The following is a 13,122-nucleotide window of genomic DNA, read 5'->3' as shown; positions in this document are numbered from 1 at the left end:
GGCCATTTATGTTGGAAGTGCCATGATGATTTTAGCTGTATACTTTACTAAAGACTAAATGTGACGCATAGAAATGTGTTATCTATGGCCATGTTTATAACCATCTTCACAGTATGTGATTAAAATATTGTTAATGGGTTAATGTTTTTTTTATTTTAACCTTTTGTCATAAAAGCCTAGTTTACTTTTTTGTATATATCATGAAGGTCCTTTAACTGTTCAGAAAGTTGAATAAATCAGATAAGACACTTATTTGCTTAGCCTGACGAGCCTATTCTCATTCAGAAACTTGAAGATATTTTTATGGCAGTATAAGATAATGAAATTTGCTGCTTTGCAATATTTCTACTGTAAGTGTGTTGTCTTTGGTCCACCAACTTGCACTATATAATATGTCTGTAGAGACCTAAGCACTATTTAAAAAAAATCGTCTGACAGCAATCATTTCTCAGTGCACAGCAATTTGGCTGTCAGAAACAGCTGGCACTATAGGGCGGAACAATGGGAAAGCAGAGGGAGAGGGAAGTGCTTACTCAAAGCACCCTCCGGGAGGATCAGGTTTCCGACTCTGTCATTAACAACAGAAGACTGCGCCATGCGCTAAGATTGTGTGCTTCAAGTCTGAGCAGTAGTCTGCGACTCTGACTGGTAGGTGTTTCGCTTTAACTCCGAGGGTAAAAGTCATTTGATAAGGCTTTTGGCAGCAGTTTCTGTGTGGGGTGCCGTCTCAGTGAGTCGATACAGACAGATATGCATAATCCGTGTGTGTGTGTGCGCGCGCGCACTCGCGCGCGTTCCTGTGTCTATATGTGCGTAGTCCCTCAATTTGCGAGGCTGTCTGAGTGCTGATATGTAGGCTGAGACGAGGTTCTGCGTTATTTCTTTTTTTTTTTTCTTAAAATTAGTTCAGCTGGGTTTATTACAACTATTTCCCTAATCGTTTGAAAGGCAGCCTTTTATTTTTTTTAGTATTATTTCTTTCAGTTGTTTTATGTGTCCTTAGCAGTGTGTTATTTTTAGGAGGAACGTCTAAGCATTTATTAGTGGGAACCAGTACTGACTCGAGACGACAGTGTGCAGAAAACCTGGCAGAGAATTAGGTGCATTCTGGCAAACTTCCTGGTCCTAGCAAAGAAAGAAAGGCTTTGAATGTGAGAGACTTACTTTACTGCTTGTCTGCAATACAGATTTTTGTTGTGTTGTGCTGGGGCATATTGATTCCCATGATTCATAGTGTGATCTCAGTAAAAGGCTTGCTTAAATGACACTGGAGTCAGCTGTCTGTGCTGGAGCACAGATCTGCAGTATTTCCTGGCTCCACACATCTCCGATACCACTGTCTACACCGGAGACTGCCTTTTAATACAGATTTTATGAGGTCGTATATGTGCCTTTCATTATCTTGAAGAAGGGAAGTTAAAGATGTGCTTTTATTTTTTTGCTAATATGAACCCCTTTCCTACAGTTGTCTGAAGCATTACAATGCTCTGCTCACACACATAAAAAAGCTTTCTCATTATGTTCATTGTTATTATATTCATTGTATAGATTTTAATAAGAACATTTGTTCCTACTGGCATTCCCAGGCTGCTTCAATCTCATTTCCTACTAGATCTCTGACCCATTTGTAATTCCTCATAGTGGCAAAGGTTCTGACAAATTGGAAGAGTGTTAACTAGTGTTGGTGACTTTTTTCTGCAAGTAGGCTAATCCAGGAAGGGATTTAGGAGTCATTTTTAATTATGCTGTAAATAACTATATGGAAGACTGCTTAGTAGTTGTATTGTGACTATGCAAATATTGCAATGATTAGCATCCTCGTATGGTTTTAAGAAATTATTTAATACCCAACAGAATAATTTTAAATCAGAATGCTCTTTGATTACAAAATATTAAATATTAATATTAATATTTGTCACACATTTTAGTCTGTCCCAAAGATATCCCTAGCAGCTTGTCTTGATGATGATGATGATGTGTTATACTTAATCCAAGATGTTCTGTACTTTACATTTTCCACAAATACAAAATAATGCACTGTAAATGTGCTTGAAGAAGCCTTGGTTATTCAAAGCACAGCTTGGCAATCATGGTTTTCTGAGACAAAATTTATCTAGAAGGTACAAGTGTTTATTAGAGTATAATATTTTAAAATAAACAAATTGTATTTTCTTTTTAAAAGTAACTGGATGCTTCATGATAACACAGAATAGGTTCTTAATATAACAATGGGGTTTTATAAAGTTTAGCACTTAAAACCTGACTGGGTGATAGTGAGTTAGATATCAATTAAGACAATTAATATGAAGAACCCTTAAATATATTTAAGGGATAAAACGGGAAATGTGCTAGGGGGAAAAATATACAGGCAGTCCCCGGGTTACATACGAGATAGGGACTGTAGGTTTGTACTTAAGTTGAGTTTGTATGTACAGTGGTGTGAAAAACTATTTGCCCCCTTCCTGATTTCTTATTCTTTTGCATGTTTGTCGCACAAAATGTTTCTGATCATCAAACACATTTAACCATTAGTCAAATATAACACAAGTAAACACAAAATGCAGTTTTTAAATGATGGTTTTATTATTTAGGGAGAAAAAATCCCAACCTACATGGCCCTGTGTGAAAAGTAATTGCCCCTGAACCTAATAACTGGTTGGGCCACCCTTAGCAGCAATAACTGCAATCAAGCGTTGCGATAACTTGCAATGAGTCTTTACAGCTCTGGAGGAATTTTGGCCCACTCATCTTTGCAGAATTGTTGTAATTCAGCTTTATTTGAGGGTTTTCTAGCATGAACCGCCTTTTTAAGGTCATGCCATAGCATCTCAATTGGATTCAGGTCAGGACTTTGACTAGGCCACTCCAAAGTCTTCATTTTGTTTTTCTTCAGCCATTCAGAGGTGGATTTGCTGGTGTGTTTTGGGTCATTGTCCTGTTGCAGCACCCAAGATCGCTTCAGCTTGAGTTGACGAACAGATGGCGGACATTCTCCTTCAGGATTTTTGGTAGACAGTAGAATTCATGGTTCCATCTATCACAGCAAGCCTTCCAGGTCCTGAAGCAGCAAAACAACCCCAGACCATCACACTACTACCACCATATTTTACTGTTGGTATGATGTTCTTTTTCTGAAATGCTGTGTTCCTTTTACGCCAGATGTAACGGGACATTTGCCTTCCAAAAAGTTCAACTTTTGTCTCATCCGTCCACAAGGTATTTTCCCAAAAGTCTTGGCAATCATTGAGATGTTTCTTAGCAAAATTGAGACGAGCCCTGATGTTCTTTTTGCTTAACAGTGTTTTGCGTCTTGGAAATCTGCCATGCAGACCGTTTTTGCCCAGTCTCTTTCTTATGGTGGAGTCGTGAACACTGACCTTAATTGAGGCAAGTGAGGCCTGCAGTTCTTTAGACGTTGTCCTGGGGTCTTTTGTGACCTCTCGGATGAGTCGTCTCTGCGCTCTTGGGGTAATTTTGGTAGACCGGCCACTCCTGGGAAGGTTCACCACTGTTCCATGTTTTTGCCATTTGTGGATAATGGCTCTCACTGTGGTTTGCTGGAGTCTCAAAGTTTTAGAAATGGCTTTATAACCTTTACCAGACTGATAGATCTCAATTACTTCTGTTCTCATTTGTTCCTGAATTTCTTTGGATCTTGGCATGATGTCTAGCTTTTGAGGTGCTTTTGGTCTACTTCTCTGTGTCAGGCAGCTCCTATTTAAGTGATTTCGTGATTGAAACAGGTGTGGGAGTAATCAGGCCTGGGGGTGGCTACGGAAATTGAACTCAGGTGTGATACACCACAGTTGGGTTATTTTTTAACAAAGGGGCAATTACTTTTTCACACAGGGCCATGTAGGTTTGGATTTTTTTTCTCCCTAAATAATAAAAACCATCATTTAAAAACTGCATTTTGTGTTTACTTGTGTTATATTTGACTAATGGTTAAATGTGTTTGATGATCAGAAACATTTTGTGTGACAAACATGCAAAAGAATAAGAAATCAGGAAGGGGGCAAATAGTTTTTCACACCACTGTAAGTTGGAACAGGTACATTATTTTAATAAATGCTATTGTTGACCGACTGTAAGTGCCCTGCCAATGAATGATGGAGTTTCACCTCTCTCTGACCTTTTTATTATTTGTACTTTATTTTCAATGATGATGGTTTTTCTCTTCTTTACTGTATCACCAGCACTTGCATCAGATTTGTGTTTTAGAGACATTCTTGAAGGGTGAAGATAAAAGGTTAAGATGAGCTCTTCTGCACCTAGAACAAACACGGTGTGGCCAAAGGCGGGTAGTGAATTGCCCACCACTGCCCCCATTCAACAGGCTGCCAACCGAGGCACACTACAATGCTACCCCCCCCACCACTCCGTTCAGCCTCAATGGCCTCCGTTCAGCCACAACCAGGTCACTGCTTGCAGCATTACCAGCCGCCCAACTAGAACGAATGGGGCAGCCGTGTGTGGTGGGTGGGCAGTGAAACTCCCCCCTTCGCTCCATCCAGCCTGTGTCCAGTCAGGAGCAGTTGCTGCGGCGGCGTAGTGGGCGGGCATTGAACCTCCCCATCAAGTCTCTGTCCTGCACACGAGCAATAGCTGTGGCCCCGGTGACTATGGACCATCGGTAACCGCTGCCACTACACTGCGCGTCCCCAGGCCGAAGATGATGGAGCGGCAGTTACTGAGGCGCATGCGTCACAGCTGCATCCTCATTCGTAAGTCGTAGGTCAGATGTCCGTAACCTGGGGACTACCTGTATTTGTTTTATGTAACTTCGGTTTCCTATGTGAATTCTGTGGGTATAGATAGTCTTTCTGCAGTGATTTTGGTGGATTTTGTCTGGCTTGTTCACTGCAAAACAGAAGTAAGTAGTCTGTAATCAAAACAAAAAAGTTGGAGCAGTATACTCTGAATATTCATTGCTTGCTATCATTCAAGTATTTTGTTGAGGGGGGGCTGCTAGTGACAGGATCACAGAAATTATAAATAATTTTTTTGCAACTTTAAATGCTGGGCTATCAGATTCATCAGTCTGGTTGAGACTAACAATTCAGAATCACAATCAATAACTAAAATGCACAGTTTTACAGAGGCAACCAAATACAATTACAAGTTTATGAACAAACAAAACATTTTTCTAGTAATGGAAGTGTGTACATACACTAATAATATTTCTATAATGCCCATTTTAGTAAATGTAAAATTAATAATAATCAGAAACATAACAGGGAGGTCAGCACAGTAACCTGTGGGATGTCTATGTTGAAGATCAGCCAGAGGAAAGTGATGCTGCCAGTCCACACATGCTGAATCTAAAGCATAGTTGTAGAGATTGCTATTTCATGTCATATTTCCCCAAAAGATTCTGTGTTGAATATCACATATTGAATATTTTTCGGAAAAAGATTACCTTTGGCTCTTCTGAACTGTATTGTTAACATTAGTCTTAATCCATTCCTCTAATGATTTACTGAACCCTCTTAATTAATTTTCATGATAAACAGGAGTTGGGTTGTATTTTGTGTACTTTAAGGTACTGTAGAAAAAAGGAGACAGCCCTGAAATGGGATGCTAGGTCATCACAGGGTACACTTATTTCAAACTGGCCAGTTAATATTAACAAATGTTGCTCTCACAACCAAAGTAAGTGCATTTTAACAAAAAATGCACACACTAACTAACATGAGAATTACGTGACATGAGTTTTGTGAGAATTTTTCTTTTTTCCATGGATGTTTTGTTTACCATTGTCAAGGACTGGTCACCATACGGTTCTATTGAATTTAAATCTTTAATATGTAATTTTTCCACAAAAACATGAAATTAATTTTTTTCTCAGCCACTACTATAAACTACATCGGGTAAGTAAAATATAAAAAAAATTTAATTTTCAAAGGTGTATTACTTTAAGTGTACTTTCCAACTTATAAAAGTGCAGTTTTGTTTTTGTTAGTGTATTTTACAGGTGTTAAACCTTTTATGTCCTTCTTGGCACATAAGCTGCATTTGACCGTCATATTCTTTATATGTATAGTAAGACTAAGTTCCTTACAAGTGCAACGACACCTTTCTCCTTCTCCATGGAGCCTAATTTTACTTTTCTGCTTGAAATAAGTGACTTAACACGAGGAGGCCCTTCACTTATAGAAATAGTTGGGTGCTTTCCATGACTACTTATATCGTCTTAGTTGATGACATTTTTAAGCCACTTCACTCAAGGTATTCTTCTCAGTTTTCTTATGCTGCCATAAATAACTGTGAGCCTGATGTAACCTAGGAAGCATCTGTGTATAAATAAATGAATTGTCGAAATTGGGCAACTTGTGCTAAGTCCGGTAAGGTTATTTTAGCACTGTTCAAAAGTATAGAACAAAGTAATGATATAAAATAATAATTGGATTATGTGTACCCTTTTGTGTCTCTGCATTTTAATAAAACACTGTTTTATGTTTTTGAATATAACTTAATGGATTTTGAAGGTTAAATTATTGAGTTAACTTTCCTGTTAAATAGGTAAATTGGAACTACTAGGAACCTCAAGGGTACAGTCACTAGAAAATTGAAATTACTTGCAAGGCATCGCTAACATTGAGAATATGTTATTAAGCACAAAATGTTCATAGACCATTAACCTAAACCAATGAAGCAATTATCATTACACACAAATACATTTTTTAAAAAACCAAATACAGTATTTGTTAATTGTTCTCTTCCTCCTTAAAAATCTTTTTTTTCCTCATCTTTATTCTGTTCACTATTAGGCTCACCTTTGGCCTTAAATTATATGTTCAGAAAGTTAAGACCATGGTTGTTTCACAGGTAAAGCAAAGTGCATTCTACTTTGCCTTTTGAAACTTGGAGAGCTGCTTTCTGAAGTAGGTTTTCATTTTTCTACCTGTCACCTGTTAGATTTTGGCAGAAGGTAAGTCTGCCAAAAAAAAAACTTGCATGTTTACAACTCATTAGGAATTTTTGCTTAGTACTATTTATATACTCTTGTTTTTAGATGCTCTTCATAATATGCTTGTGGATGTTCAAGTAGAGACCTGTCTTTAAACCTCTGGCATCTTTGAGTGACTTTGGAAGGTGTGTTGTTTTTCCCTCTTTGCTGTGTAAGCAGTAATTAATGCTGCAGGAAATGTCTACTACGCCCTGCTTAAAAGTCAAAACCAAGTTAATTTAATTTATGCATGCGAAGCATATTATTAATTACATAGAAAACATGTCTGTTGTGACTAAGCTGCTCACACTGGTGACTATGAGAATTTGAATTGTGGATGTTTCTAATTTACCTTAAATGTACGTACATTTCAGGCATTAGTTTCTTCAGAGGGCATTTATTTGATTTAATAAAATGGAGTACCACTTAGTTGAGTTTTTAAAATTTAGTCTGTCGGCATATAACACTAGGAACAGGATTTACAAATTAGTATGATAAAACCATTCAATTTGGTCATTAAAGGTCATATGGCATGGTTTATGTAATCTTGGAGACAATGGTTGTTGGATTTTGTTTGAACTACACACCAATCGTTTTTAATCAGAGAAAGCATTTTCTCAGGATTTTAATTTTCCCAGCCACTACCTTTCTGGAAAATTTATGTAGGTGTTTAACTTTATAAGACCTTTTTGCTTTATATATGAGAGAGAGTCTTAACTACAACCTCTTTAACAAGGTAATCGTCTCCTTTCTTAAAATATGGCATACAATAATACCACTTCAGTGAAAGTGGTAGTTTAGTGATGCTGTGTTCTTCATGTGTTTACACAGTTTATTGCCAATTACTCTACATTACCCTATAATTTCCTACATATCTTATTTTGCCTCTTCATTCGTATACTGTATGTGCATTCTGCCCGACTAGGGTCCCAACAATAACAGACACCTGTATTTGTAGATAACTAGTGAATGGACTTCTGCATTGTATGCATGGTGATAATGAAAAGGTGAATTGGTTTGGTATAAATCTTACTATTTCTGTTAAGTTTTTGGAGATATTATAAAGCAAAAGGGTCAAAGAGTTCTGTTTTTCACATTGCTGACTCAACGTATCAGTTTAGACAACAACTAATTAAAAGATGAACAATGTGACATGACACAGTTTTTATGTGAGTAGTTATTGGTGTAGTAACTCCTCTTCTGAAGTTTGGCAGAATCTCATCATTGTCTGGTGGGTCATTTCAATTACATTTTTTATGAATGTCATTTTAGAGTACTTGATAGAATCTTTTTTTTTTTTTTTTTATATCCCACTTCAGTACACATTTCAAAACGTTCATTAACTATAGTTTAAGAAAAATGCATGTGTCCAAAACATTGCAAGTATACAGTTGTGTTCCTGATATGTAGACATTTTGACATTGTTTGCTGCTAGTCCATTATGTCAGGAACTTTATCTTCATTTAAGGATGAAATTAAAAGTTTTCCTCAAGCAACACTACAAATGACATTTCATAAATAACAGTTACAAAAATGACTATTTTTGTGTCGAGTATTCCCTTGAGCACAGAATTAATTTTAGTCCCACCAGAGAAACCAAAATTGTCTCCTATGCTACAAAATATTAAATCAGGTTCCACCAGCCTCCTGCTATAATAAGCATCTCTAATTGTCAGTTATATTTTTGTGGCTCTTATCAACATACAACTTCTCACTAAATCTAGGTATAGCTTTGTGTGTGACAAGAACATTTTCTGTGAAGGTGTGTTTCTCACGTGGTATCTAAGTCAGTAAGGTGTAGCTTAAAAACAAGGATTCAGATTTATGTGGCACTTGGAGGAGAAATGTTCTTAAAAGACTCAAGTTCTCACATTTTATTTCTTAATCATTCACTTTTTCTCACAGAAAGAAAATTACATCCCAAACTGGAAAAATGGTGTCAGGTTCAGCAGAAACGTTGATTGCTGTTTCAGCCCGTATGCAAATAAAGACAGAACTAAGTGATGGAATTTCTCACCAGTTGTTTTGTTAGCTAAATAGCTAGCAACAAAACAAAAGCGAGAGTTAAGTGCTATAGCTTATTGGGTAATTAGTAGGAAAGCTAATTTAAATAAGGAACCAACCACAAGATGAAAGTGGTACAAGATAACAAAAACTGAAAACCAAGGCACATAGTGGTATCCTGAGATAGAAATCGGAAGTTAGTGTTTCTTGCCAAAAACTCATCATTAATTTGTTAGATGTTTTTAGAGAAGAGATGAAGAGGAATAACCACAAGGATTCTTTTTCACAAAGATTATCTTGGAACGATTTTAGGCAGGTCACATTCACATTGAAATATTACACATATCATGTGATCATGCTACTTCTGTTTAATGAACATTCAAAATACTGTATTGCATTAGCATATGTCATTTAACAGTTAATGTTATTGAATATGAAAGAAAGGCAACACAATAAAGAAATAACAACTTGCATATTCTGTTAATGAACATCAACTCAAACACTTTACCAAGACATTTGCAGGTGGCTATCTGTCCAAGCATTACATGCCCAGGAGTCTTCTATTTTTTAAGGAAGAGAACAAGTCACAAATAAAATGTAAGTTACAGCCCAGACGAAATACAGTCAATGCAGCATTATAAAGACTATAGCCCTCCATTAAAAAAAAGCCCTGCTTGCCTCTCATGTTCACCTCATGTACAGTACTTAGTTTTGCTTTATTTATATGTATACATCTATATTGAATGTATACTGTATGTGTGTGTATTTGTGTCTCTGTGTGTGTTTGTCTGCCATGTGGTTTGCTTATTTGTAGATAGTAATCCACAAAAGGAGAAAATGAATCGCGTATGTTAAAATGTTTTTTTTATTCTTAAGCTTTCAACAACCTACCAGTGTCATTATCAGAGGAAAATGATTAGACATACAGGAATCACATGCAATATATAGCAAAAGAGGGAGTGGATCAATAAGGTGGGGTTTGGAGGGTGTTGGTCATAAATTTTATTTTTTATTGTTTTGGTGTTCTTCTTTTTAAGCATGCATATGCTGGGTTCATATTCAAATGTCTGTTAATGTCGTTTTCATTTGAGAGCCATGATTCAACCTGTTCTCTGGCACTTTTAATATTGGCCCTAAATTTTACTTGCTCTGTGTCCCAGGTACTGTGTCTGGTTGAACTTGTATGTGCATATATCAGAGATTATGGGTCCTTCAGACAGCATTGCGATGTTCTTGTATGTGATTTAGTTAAAACAGTGTTGCTTCATTGTATTCAACATATTTGTTCACTATTTAAATTTCATTGAAATAAAAAATAAATCAAATAAAATTAGTTCAAATTTATTTCAACAAGAATTAATTTTTCTGTGTTGATATTAGCTTTTCGGCCATTTACTTTGTATGACTTGTTTGGGCATTTACTCCTGTCGCTAGTGCAGTACATATCTATTGTTGCACTATTTTTAAAGTGGGTATTGTGGTTTATTCTATAGGATATACTAAAATTTGTGGTGAAATTAAGTATAATAAATACTTATAAGAAAAAAAACAATTGGTTTTAAAACAGAATTTTTACATGTGGGCTAAGCTCCGTCATTTAGCAGTTCAAAGCAGATTGCTACATTTTGTGTTTGTATAAACTACCTTTGGGTTGCTGCTGGAAAAGGTGTTGCTGAGACCATCAAGTGGGTGCTTACCTTGTGGTGTCTGTGTGGAACCTAATACGCTAATTCTTAACTTTAATGATTGACACAGTACAAAGGCCAAAATTATAATAAATGCTAACATGCAATTAATTATGCGGAGCCACTGTAGGTTTTGGATTTGTTACATGAATTGTGTTCACCAACAATTTGGGGCAAGTCCATTTTAGGACCCTCGTCACTTTGCTACAGTCTGGAAAATCAAAAAAAATTACATTCAGTAATAAAGCTCACAAACAAGTACATTATTTTAATTCTTACAGACTAAAAAAAAAAAAAAAGAGTATATAGGATTTCGTAAACCAGCATCTGAAGACCTTAGGTGTCCTAGAACATTGTGTGAGGTTTACATTTAATCCAGGTTATTTTGGAACGTAAATGATTCAATGTTTGGAATATAGTCCTTTGAGCTCCTGGCACAAGGCAGGAACAAAGCTTCAATATTATTCCAGTCCTTGGAAGGGCCACAATCAAACTTGCTCACAACAGGCCATTACATTTGTGGGATGTGAGCAAGAGTGAGTGGGACAAAAATAACTGGTGGAGAAACTTCAGACATAACTGAATGATTTGCAGACTCCACACAGTGATTGGTCTGTGATTTGCTCAAAGGACTGCTATGAGGCAGCAGTGCTTACCACAGTAACAACACACAGACACAAACAGATGAAAAATCATTTATTTTTTTCAGATTCTTACAGCCCAGTTTCTTGGTTTATGGTGGTCTAGGGTTGACCAGATCTAATTATGCAGATCCAGATCGTCTGGATGACTTTGATTTATGCTGGGACGATTCCAGTTCGGCGGAAAGACGATTCTTCATATCGTCAGTTCGCACACTTCTCGATGGTCCGGTATTTTTCGGGATATTTTCTATGTTATAAACGTAATAAGTTATAGCATAATGAAAATTACATAATTAGATCTGGGCCACCTCATAGAATTATGTGCTAAGTAAAATGGCTACAAAGCTGCTTGAAATTGTTTTTACATGGATGGATATGCATTACATATAAATGTAGTATCTGTTATCAGTTTCTAGATGTTAAGCTTGGATTTTATTAAATGTTTATTATTTGTAGTGTCATTTTATTAAAACACACTATATTTACCACACTGAATTTGACAGAAAAAAGAACAGCCTCATGCTTCAACTCTTCCATGACAGAAGTAAAATTGGTTATTAGCCAGCTTAATTACCAATAATTCAGCCCTTTGTAGAGTACCATCACTCTGCAGAATTCATTCTAATAGGAACAAATTTGGAAAAGTTTGAAAACTGAAAATTAATTGAAGATGGCAAATATCTAATGTACTAGCAAAATACCTGCGCTTCGCAGTGGAGAAGTAGTGTGTTTAAGAAGTTATGAAAAAGAAAAGAAAACATTTTAAAAATAACGTAACATGATTGTCAGTGTAATTGTTTTTTGACTGCTAATGAGTCTTGCTGTCATCAAGGATTTGATTATCATTATTTGTTTCAATCAGGTTCGTATTTGGAGGATGTGTTGTGTTCAAGTTACATTCCGTGTTTGTCTAGTCCATCCCTGACCATCTCATCTTTGTTGTCAACCGTTGTAAAGATAACAGGTTTCATTCATCGAAGTGAACACTACCCAAATCGGTACTCGTGAATCTAAGATGTTCAACAGGCATTCCTGGTATTAAGTTGTGGATTTGCCTGCGAATATTTAGTGGCAGTGTGTCTATGAACGTAAAAAAGTTTCGCACTTTTGCTGAGTTTGTGCCAAACACTATTCTATCCCTGACTATCTCATCTTCGTTTGCATAAGCACAGTCCTTCACCCGCGAATATTTAGCGGCAGCGTGTCTATTGGATTGCTGCTGACGGACGGCCTTATATGGGCAGGCACTCGATTACGTGGGAGGCGTGACGATGAGGGACGCAACTCCGCCTCACACGGCGACCGAGCTGCAGGCTATGGCCGTATATATGTACATAAGTAGGTTCCAGTTATGACCGTTATGTGTAGAATTTCGAAATGAAACCTGCCTAACTTTTGTAAGTAAGCTGTAAGGAATGAGCCTGCCAAATTTCAGCCTTCTACCTACACGGGAAGTTGGAGAATTAGTGATGAGTCAGTCAGTCAGTCAGTCGGTGAGGGCTTTGCCTTTTTTTAGTATAGATTAGAATAATTTGCTTTATGTACATTAGAATTTGTAGCCTGATTTGAGCTGATATTTTAATTTAAAAAGCTACATTTATTATCAATATTAAAATAAGATGAATCACATTTAATGTGTTTTTAATGATGCTCAATTGGATTGAGATCTGGGGAATTTGGAGGTCAAGTCAACACCATAAACTCTTTGCCATGTTTATCAAATGATTCCTAAACAATTTTTGAGTGGGGCAGGGCACATTATTCTGCTGAAAGAGGCCACTGCCATCAGGGAATAATAGTACTTGTCAGAACACGGCCCAGATCATCACACTTTCTTTGC

The 13,122-nt window shown here is 36.7% G+C and overlaps 1 protein-coding gene across 2 annotated transcripts in view; it reads left to right on the top strand.

Annotated features, from left to right (window-relative positions):
* The window catches only part of LOC120531753 (activin receptor type-1), a 119,851-nt gene that overhangs the window by 49,446 nt on the left and 57,283 nt on the right, over positions 1-13,122 (top strand). The window contains exon 1 of one of the 2 annotated variants that reach the window (XM_039757446.1): positions 569-648. The exons of the other annotated variant lie outside the window; for it this stretch is intronic. The gene's annotated coding sequence lies outside the window, so the exon portion shown is untranslated. Of the gene's footprint in view, positions 1-568; positions 649-13,122 lie in introns of those variants that run through there. 2 annotated transcript variants of the gene reach the window in all.

This window comes from Polypterus senegalus, chromosome 6 (assembly GCF_016835505.1).
Source record: "Polypterus senegalus isolate Bchr_013 chromosome 6, ASM1683550v1, whole genome shotgun sequence".
NCBI lineage: Eukaryota > Metazoa > Chordata > Cladistia > Polypteriformes > Polypteridae > Polypterus > Polypterus senegalus.
Note: the sequence above shows the minus strand (reverse complement) of the source record. Positions and strands in the feature narration are given on the sequence as shown.